Source organism: Lycium ferocissimum, chromosome 8 (assembly GCF_029784015.1).
Source record: "Lycium ferocissimum isolate CSIRO_LF1 chromosome 8, AGI_CSIRO_Lferr_CH_V1, whole genome shotgun sequence".
Classification (NCBI taxonomy): Eukaryota; Viridiplantae; Streptophyta; class Magnoliopsida; order Solanales; family Solanaceae; genus Lycium; species Lycium ferocissimum.
In genome coordinates, this window is record NC_081349.1 from 56,249,784 (window position 1) to 56,260,248 (window position 10,465).

Below are 10,465 nucleotides of genomic sequence, written 5' to 3' on the forward strand. Positions count from 1 at the left end.
GCTCTGGTATCACGGATATGTGCCAAATAAGCTAAACAACCCTTCTCCACTAGCTTCGTAGCATGAATGAAAGATATGACTTTCTTAGGGTGGGGACTAAGGTTACCTTTCCACTCAAGTCTAGGTACCGTGGGCATAGCTAAGGTAACTGTTTTAGACTGACAATCTAGAATTGCATAATGTAGGGACAGCCAATTCATGCCCAAGATGACATCAAAATCTACCATGTCTAGGATCATTAAATCAGCCCAAGTACTATATCCCATAAATGTAATCGCGCAAAAAAGGTAGACTCTATCTACCACCGCAATCCCCGACCGGAGTAGATACATGGAAAGGGGCATCAAGAGTATCACAAATCATATCCAAACCCACAGCAAAATATGAAGATACATATGAAAAGGTAGAACCCGGATCAAATAAAATGGAAGTCATCCCACAACCGAGATAGTACTAAAGGATAACGCAGGAAAGCCTCACCGTCCGTCCGCCTGGGAAGGAATACAAGTGATCGCACCCTCCAGTAGCCTATGAACCATTGCAATTACCCTGTCCAGTCTGAGCCCCGCCCCTGCCGGGCGGCTGTCCACCTCTGCCTACCTGAGGACCGCCTCGGTTAGGCTGAGCGCCACCTCTACCCGGGGTGTGGTTGCCCCGCCCTGCCTGTGTACCGTCCTTGGCTCCTTTATCTGGTGCAAATGGAGCTTGGGGAGCCTGATACTGAGTCCCCTGACCACCCTATCTGAGTCTGGGGAAAAACCTCCTAGTATGCCGTGGCTCACCACACTTGTAACAAGAACGGTCTAGCGTAGGTCGCTGAACAGAAGCTGATGAAGCATTTTAACCCCTATGCTGACCCGAAGAATGATAATTGGCCCCTGATGGGCCCCCAACAGACACCTGCATAGCGGACTGAACCGGACGCCCTGAATACACCTGGGAACTCTGACCCCTCAAGGTTAAGGAAGACCATTAACAAGTGTTAAGTAAATATTTAAAGGTTTCGGGGTCAAGTGAATCGAAGGAATTAAGTTCGTGAAAAATGGGGAAAAACTTGGCAAAATTCTGGACAGGATTTTGGTCCAAATTTATGGAGGTATGTCTTCTATCATATGAGGAGTTATGGAATGTATAACCTATGTAAATTCAAGCTTAGAGAGTTTTCTTTCCAATGCAACTAATATATCGCAAATCTGAGTAGTACGGGATCATGTACATCCTGTAAAAAAAATGTAAGTCCTGTACCTGAGGGTCCAAGTACGTGACCCAAGTACAGGACGTACATGGAAGTATGCCCGTACATGGAGGGCGTACAATGAAGGTGGTGGAAATGTTCCAAATTGTATATATTTGACCCACTTCGTTTTCCCCTCATTTTTCAGCACCAACAGACCTTAAATACTCCCAAAAACCCTTTCCTTCATATCCAAGCTTTTTCAAGGTAAATCCAAGATCTAAAGTGAGAATTAACTGCTAAAGACTTCGGATTGTGCATTGGATGCTAGTTCTTCTCCTTGTAGAGGTTTTGGAGAGAACTTAAGTGTGAAGTAACTTTTGGGTTGAAGTGCTCTTGAGTGGTTAAGGTAAATTACCATCTCATCTCCATATTTATTGCATTGTTTAGCCTTTAAACAATTTGATGGAAAGAAGAAAGTGTGAAAGGGAGTTCAAATATGGATTAGAGACCATGTTGAGTTTATGGACTGTTTGATCATGTTGTTGTTGTGCTATTGAGGTAATTTCCTTGTAATTAGATGGTAGTTGAGATTGTTGTCATGTTGTGATGGTTTTTAAAAAAAAGGTATGCAGAGGAGAAGTGTATAAATGTCGTATCCGAAGTGTATATTGGGCTGTTTGAGGTATATCTTGTAATACTTGCTGAAGTGAGTATAAGGGGCTTGTATGAGCTTCTTCTTGTTTTTGTTGTTTGTTGCTGCATATGTTGTTGTGACTAAGGAATAAGGGGAAATGATGCCCGTTTCATTTTAGAATCGAACTAGCATTTGGTATACATGATATACTAGCGCCATCTAAGTTGTATATGCATTCCTTTGTTATAGGATTGGCGCTCTAGTTGTGTAAGCTCGTTGTAGGGTTGCTTGATGACTTGAGGTATGTTAAGGCTAACTTTTCTTCTTTTGGAATGATCCTTATGAACGGAACGTAAACATAACGGTAATCCATAATGATTTTATTCTTAGAAGTTAGGGATGTTCCATGTTCTATAATGTTGTTTTTAGAAAGTCTTTCTTCAGATTCAGTATGATTCCTAGAGTCACTTATTGATGAAAATGCCATCTCATAACGATGTTCGGAGGTGTAACAACCTTACGTTCACTTCGACAGATTCAGGATGTACTCTTATCATATTCATGCATATATATACACACACACACACACACACACACACACACGCATGTACAGACTTGTGACCTCTCAAGCATTATATACGCGTATATTATGTATTATATATATGTATGGGGTATGGGGGAGGTGACAGCGTTATATACGCCCTACCAACTGGTCACATGATGATGATGATAATGGTAATGATTGTTGACACCCAATTTTTGCCCTCCAAAATTTCAAATTAACTAGTCAAGCTTCTTGAATTTCAAATAAAGTAAAATAACTATTCAGAAAATCAAAAATATTGTTTAAAATACTTTTGGTGCTATTTTGCCATTTCATTTGGCAAAATACCCTTAAATATATTATGTGTATTTTACATATAAGTTTAAGCGTTAAATATGTCTATTTTATCAATTTGAAAATCAGTTTTTGACAAAAAACAAGTGTTTAATTTAGTACGTATCTTTAATTGTCAACTAAAGTCATTCATGACTTAATTACTATAATTAATCTATTTTGCAATTACTTATTTTACTTTGTTACGTCAAGAAACTTAAGTAATTAATTGATAAGTAATTCATCTCAATCTTGTTTCAATTGGGCTAAATTTTAAAAGATTTGGTGTTGATTTAAAAGAATTGATTTCCAATTTGAAGTAGAGTTGGCTAATTTTCACAAAACGGGTTAGTATTTGAATTAAGCTATAGCCGTTTTGTTTATCCCAAATTCCAGCCCCCTTATTTCTATCATCTTCAGCCCAATTGATGCCTACCCGACCCGACCCACTAATTCTTTTACTTCCCAAAAACCACCAGATCCCTCAATTTACCAAACAAAAGAACCAACAGACCCAAAGCAGCCTTTGATTCACCATTTTGGGTAAGATTTTTATTGCAATTTGTTTTGTTCTCCATGGCTCAAACGGTAACCTTTCCTCTATTTTCTTTTTGATATTTTTTTCTTCCTTGTACTAATTAGATTCGGATTTCAAACCTATTATTAATGAATTTCAGGTTCAAATGGATTCATGAGCAATCCGACTTGTCCCACATCGCTATTTTTCCTCAAACCCAACATTTGGGGTTCTATAAATAGAACCTTCTCTCTTCATTCTGGGAGGATAAGTTTTTAAACCCCCAAGTTCTGAACTCTTCAATTTTCAGCTTTAGACAAGAAATTTCCTCTTGTAAGCTAAGTTTTTGAATCATCGGAACAAGTTAAAATTTTTTGGAGTTCGAGTCTGTTCCTTGTGGTTCAAAGGTCGAAGGTGATCGGTTCAACTCTCGTTGCCCCCATCACTGCTAGGCAAAAGGGTAACTTTCCTTCTTGTCTTAGTATTCTTATTTTCTTTAGTTTTGTGTTTCAAGTAAATTAGTTTAGCTTCATTTTCGTTTTAGACGTTTAGATTCCTCTTAAATGTTTATTTCATATGATGCAGTTTTTTTAAGTTTGAGTCAGATGTTTAGGTTCCCTTTCAATCCTATTTTCCAGTTCTGTTGTTATTGAATTCGCTTAGGTTAGCTTAGTTTGTTTTCGTTTAATTTAGACAGTAATTCTCTTCCTCATCTTTGACTAACTAAGATTTATTTCTAAATGCCTAGTTAGCAGTTAAGAAATTTCAGATTACAGCAGTTCCTATTTTAGCCACTGAGAAATTGTCTCAAGTGTTGGTTATATCTTGATCTAGCTAATAAAGTATGACCTGAATCCGCTTAGCTGCTCACATGTTTAATTTTGTTCACCTAGAAGAGTAACAAAATATACTTCTTTGATTTAGTAAAAATGTTGGAAGATAATTTGAACTTGGAAGTCAGTTTATGTTCTTATTTTGTCTAGTAAAGCCTAGTTTGAACTTGTCATCTTCACTAGCTTAATAGTAAGTTCCTTCCACTTTTCAGGGTTGATTTAAGTTTCAATTAAGGACTTGAAGAGTTGGTTATTTATTTTTCCTTCCGTCACTTGGTTTTGATTTGTCTATATTTCTTTAAATAGTGTCATTGGTTAGTTTAAATAGGAACTTGTTGAATCCAACCAGCTTTTTTCCTTTGTTGCGAGATTCTGGAAAGTGTGTTGCTAAAGAGTTAGTATGCCTAAACTACTGGTTGATGCCCTTTGTTTACATCAAATGTGGCTTGGAGGGTTAGCATTCCCCTAGCTAGTTAACTTATTCTGACAAAAATGATTCTTGAGGACTATTATGGACATGTTTTGGGTACCAAAAAATAACTTTAGCCATGTTAAGAATCGAGAACCTCCCTTAAAGTAAATACGATATTCTACCTCTTAATCTGTTGTAAAATCCTTCATTGAAATTGGTGTGTGTTTTGTGTGCCAAAGAGTGACATGTTCCCCTGAAAGTAAGCTAGTGGTGACTTACCTAGTAATTAAAAACTGCTCAGCCGATCCATAACTGATTTTGCCCTCTGAATGTGTTTCTTTTAACTCATCAAATTGTTTCCTTCTTTCTCCTTCACTATTCTGCACTTTGTTTTAGGAACTAGTATGGGGAACTAAGCATTTTCTAGATCTATTTGCCTCTGCCTTACTCTTAGTGAATTTGACCGCACTTCTCGCGGTATATTGTGAATTTGAAAATGATCTTTTGTAAGGTAAGTTGAAACAAATGAGAAGCTTATTTGGCTAGACCCGAAACTACTTTCCCCTATTAACAAACGATACCAAAAAACTAAAATGGATCATCACAATAAGTTAAAATGCCAGAGAAAATAATCCAAAGTAAAAATATTTGTCTTGTTGGATTGGATTTGTCCGGTCAAAAAGGAATGTAAAAATTAATTACACTAAAGTCTAAACTTAACTAAAATCCTAATTTTGCATCTAGCATTTAGTTAACACGGAAATTTAAATATTCATACAAATAGAGAAAAGTTTGTATAAGGATAAATTATTGCATATCAAGTGAAAAATAAGACAAACTTTTACCCCAAAATTATTAGTGTAATCCTATAAATAGAAGAAAATTAAAGGAGAAACAAAGAGAATAAGTGTAAATCTAAAATGCTATGTGCAAAATAATTTCGGTTTAGCTTAAACATCATGTCTTAGAAAGGAAGATATATGTGTATTGGTGCTAAACGTGAAACTTAAAATCTAATTAAACTATTACAAAGATCAAATCAGTTAGTGCACATATTGGGAGAATTTGAAGGAGTTACCATGAATATTATCAAACTAAACAACACTTCTTTCTATATATTAATCTCTTTATCTCACATTTAGAAGCCATTAGAAAAGTAAGAATTGTTGATCATTTTTCCTTGGGGACTTTAGATTTCTTATTATCAGTTTTTATTGCTCCGAATTTTCACTTTTTGCAAGTCCCAAAAAAATATTAATAGGAATCATTGCCACAACTACGGCTTATTTTTTCCAATCTCTTCTCGATTACTTAGTTCCCTTTAGAACATGAAAGCGATCTTCATTTTTCCGTTTATCATTGTTGCCGCCTTCTTAGAAGTTAAAATGAAACACTGATGTTAATAGAAATTTAAGACCTTGGTATAAATATTTGACTTTAAACCATTGCATAGATAGGGAAGAGATCAGAGAAAGAAGATGAAGAATAGAAAGAAAAGAAAAAGGCATACATTCTAGTCATAAGTGTCAAAAGATATGAAAGTGAAAAAGATTAACAATTATTCAACTCATATGATCGAGAAAAAAAATAATCAAATGACGCATGCACATATACAACTAAAACAAAAAAAAACTAGAAAGGAAGGGTGATATGACTTGTATACCTTACGAATGAGAAAATGTGGAGGAAAAAATTCAACTGAAGGCACAAACTGCAAGTAAAGAAAATCCTATACATAAGGCCTGAAACATGAAAAAAAAAAAATTATTAAACAAAGAGAACATGAATAAGAGGCACAAAAATGTAAAGCTGCAATTATGAAAAAAACGTAGGAGCAACCTATATTGCATTAATGGTGATGCATTTATATGCATTAATTTTCACGTTTAATTAGTAAAGCCAAAACAACTCTTTAGTCCATTCAAACAAAAAATTGTAAAACTAAAAAACTTTCAGGTACAAAATCAAAATTACAGAATTGAGGCATGGCAATAAAAATGACACATGAATGGACATTAGTATGTATTAATTATTCAATTAAATTGGAGATTAAAGTGACCCATGAACAGAAAATGAGCAAAAATTAATAAGAAGATGAAAAAGCATAGGTATTAATATGTATTAATTGCTTAGTTTAATTAGAGAATAAAAATGATTATGGTTTGGGAAAGACTTAATTAAGAATAAAATTAATGAGACTAATTATTCAAGTTATGTACATTTCCTTTGGTAGCCTTACTTCTTTTTTCTAATGCTTATTTCGTACAAATTAAATAACCTAAAAATGAGGAAAGGCAGTAACATTTTTAATCATTAAGGTAATTTAGTTATGAAGTAATTAAGAGGAGAAGTTATGAGGATGGAGAGGTGTGAGTTATGGAGATGTTTTTTTAAAATAAAATAATTAAGAAAAATGAAGCAAAAGGCAAAAAAAGGAGAAAAAAGACAAATAGGATTCTTGGCCAAAGAGAGGTGTCACATCACTCTTTTATTGCCTAGCTTTATATTATATAATAGATTTTTGAGTATGTTAATCCTTAAGAGGAGTAATTAGGTAGCCTTCACTGCTTATCTTTCTCTGTTTCTTTTAGTAAAACAACAAATCGCCTTGAACTCTCTTTCGTTTGTGGTGTCCCTAGGTGATGATAATTGATTGTTATTTCTAGATACTTATATAGAGTCCAAAAGCTTTCAAACGTGTTAAGCATAACTAGAGGCTGTGTTTTTTTTTTTTTGGTCTGGTTTTCAAACTAATCCTCCTTCAAGGGGGTTAAGACATCAAATTTTGGTTAGCTAATCATCATGTCTTAACAAGTCCGTTCTTTTAGCATTCACGGAGTAACCTAAAGTGTCCATTCATTATGAGATTAACCCTCTGTCTTAGAAATATTAATAAGGTGTGACTCGCTATTCGTTCAAATAGTATATTCAGCCTACCCTATCTTTAAATACCAATTTAAGACTTGTTTCGAAAGCTGAATGGTGGCTGGCAGCGACTTCTCCTTCTACTTATTTCTAGCTCACCTATTTTCTTAAAAGATCTCTATAAAATCAGCGTCAGGTATAACTTATTTACTTCAACATTTGATTTCTTTTTTCTTGAAATAGAAACAAGGCCAAATCCATCGACAGACACCGCATGGTCGTCCACTTCTTTCACTTGAGCACCTAAAGTCACCCTTATTTCATTTAGACACCGGGTGAGTCATTCCTATTCCACTTAGACACTTTTTGCACCGTTATCGGAGAAACCAACACCAAAGGGGCGCCACCTCATTGCACATCCAACCGGCTCAAAAAGCCCCAATTTTTAATGGTCAAAACTCCACGAATTTACAAATTAGTGAATTTACAATTAAAATGAGTTGGCACAATTTAATTGAGTTGGCACAATTTAAATAAGCTGGCACAATTTAATTGGCCACTTAATCCATGTAGGAGACGACTGGTGTTGGTTTTGCTCCAATAACGGTGCAAAAAATGTCTAAGTGGAATAGGAATGGCCCACCTGATGTGTCTAAATGGAATAAGGACCACCTTAGGTGCTCAAGTGAAAGAAGTGGACGACCACAGATGTTTGTCGATGGGTTTGACCTAGAAACAATATCTTAAGTTACATGTGTTGTTAACCCAAAAAAAAAAAAAATTGGAACCAAATTAACTCATTAAAAAAAAAAAGAACCAAACTAAAGCTTTACACACGGAGAATACGTAACGTACAAAAGGACCAACCGTAACTTTTTGAGTTTGGTCCTTTCCACATACGTAATCCCTATGCGTGAAAGGGGGTATTTTTGTCTTTTTTTTTAAGCTATCAAAAATCACTTTTTTTTTTCATACTTTGAGTAAAGATTAGGCATGTTTCAAAATCTCGAAATATCAATATTTTATATAGAATTTAATATATTTTTTTGCGTACAATAACGTCGGCTCATTCAAGTATACCTAAATGTTTGATATATACCTAAAATTATATATAAAATATTGATATTTTGGGGTTTTGAAACATGACTAATCTTTGCTTAAAGTATGGAAAAAACATGATTTTTGATAGCTTAAAAAGAAAAAAAAATCTTTCCTTCACGCATACGGAATACGTGCGTGAAAGGACCAAACTCAAAAAGTTGCAATTAGTTTTTTTTTTTTTTTTTTTTTTAATGGGTTAGTTTGGTTTCAATTTTTTTTTTTGGGTTAAAAAAGTGCCGGGTCCAAAAGGGATATATGTTTAAAAAAAAAGAAACTGTTTGGATAAGATGAAAACGGTTTTAAGTTTATTTTTTTGGCTAAGCCCCAAATAAAGCTAAATGAACAAGAGGCATTCTATTTTCTGTTTAAACACAAGTTCGAGAAAGGAATCCAAAGTAGAACATGGTTGACCCGAATGAGCTGAAAAATATACTTATAAAAACTCATGCTACTTTCATCAAGGGAGATATAAGTGAGGATACTTAAAATTTGTCGTCCTCACAGCCCCATAAATCTAATATGGTGCTTACACGCGGCTTTCATCAAGGGAGATATAAGTGAGGATACTTAAAATTTGTCGTCCTCACAGCCCCATAAATCTAATATGGTGCTTACACGCGGCTGCTCACCAATTGACTTTTCATGTCATGTTTTCATTTTTTCATTTTTGCTATCATTCATTTAATGAAGGCCCCTCATGGATTTCTATAATTGGTCGGTTGTGCAGCTTTTTGAAGAACCTTTTTTTTTTTTTTGGTTTTCCACTTCCGCGTACGGTATTCGCATTGGATTTTGATTAAATTCGGATCATGCACTACAGCGCCGACTTTTGGGGGTGACGCTCCCAATAATTTTTTTCATTCCCAGGAGCTCGAACCCGTAACTTCTGGTTAAGAGTGGAGGGATCCCAATCAACCCACCACAACCCATGCTGATAACTTTTTAACAATCTTTTCTTGCTGCTAATTAGATTATTCCTCCGGCTGTATTATATGGTTGTTTTAACTTCTATATTTAGTTTTAAATAAATTGTTATTTTATATATTGTTTAATTTTTTCAAATTTATGCTCATTTAGATAAGTGAATTTATATATATATATAACCAAGAAATCATATTAAAGTTGTAGTTTCTATTATGGATAAATTATGGATAAATTTAGTAAAAAGATTTCGTACTTTCTATTGGTGAGTGATTTCATAAAGGGTGTGTCTAGACTAAAAACACCACATAATATGGATCGGAGGAAGTTCTTTTTTTATGTTATTTGTCCTTAGACATTTTGGCAAAATCTAGGTAACTTTAGAGCCAAATTTTCCTTTTCAACAGAAACTTTTGTTGTGTCTTACTTTACATTTAAACATGTCTCACGTCATATGTTTCTCCATATTTTTGTCTCTATTTATTTTAAACCCCAATACCTTACTTCTTTAGTGAGATCATATGTGCTAACAGATACAGAAAGTAAAAATTACTGAACAATGTTGTATAGTGTTAAAAATGAAAGTAGCGTTATCAGTAAAGACCATATTCATCAAATCTTGTCTGATTAACTAAGAATTGATTTTTTTAAGCATAAAGTATATATAAAGAACTAATTCGAAACTTATTTTATGAATTTAGATTATTTATTGAGTTTCGTTTAAGACTAAGGTTAAAACCCACATTTAACTAGCTTAAAGCCTTGAACACAAAATAATAAGTGAAAATTTGATAAATACAAAAAGAAATTTATTTCTATCTATAAATAAAAACCACATACTCACAAATTCATAAAAAGACGAGAAAATTTCAATTTATAATTTTTACTGAATTGCAATTATCATATGCATGTTAGTTTATATAATATCTAATCACCCGGTATTTTCTTATTTTCCTACCAAATTTACTTCCTCATAAATAATTTCTCTTTAGATATTATCCAATTATATGACGAATATAAACTTTAATAATTATGAGAACTTATCAACAAGATATGATTAACCTCAATTGCATAAGATTAATTATGTAGTAGAAATATGTGAAAATTATGATTATTTGATAAAAGTTA

General features: G+C 33.9%; 1 long non-coding RNA gene across 1 annotated transcript; it reads left to right on the top strand.

Moving 5' to 3' along the window:
• The first annotated feature begins 3,202 nt into the window (after positions 1-3,202).
• Positions 3,203-7,170, top strand: LOC132068754 (uncharacterized). The gene is made up of 3 exons (XR_009417495.1): positions 3,203-3,231; positions 3,366-4,903; positions 6,968-7,170. It is a non-coding gene; the product is annotated as an uncharacterized LOC132068754 (long non-coding RNA).
• The last annotated feature ends 3,295 nt before the right edge of the window (positions 7,171-10,465 follow it).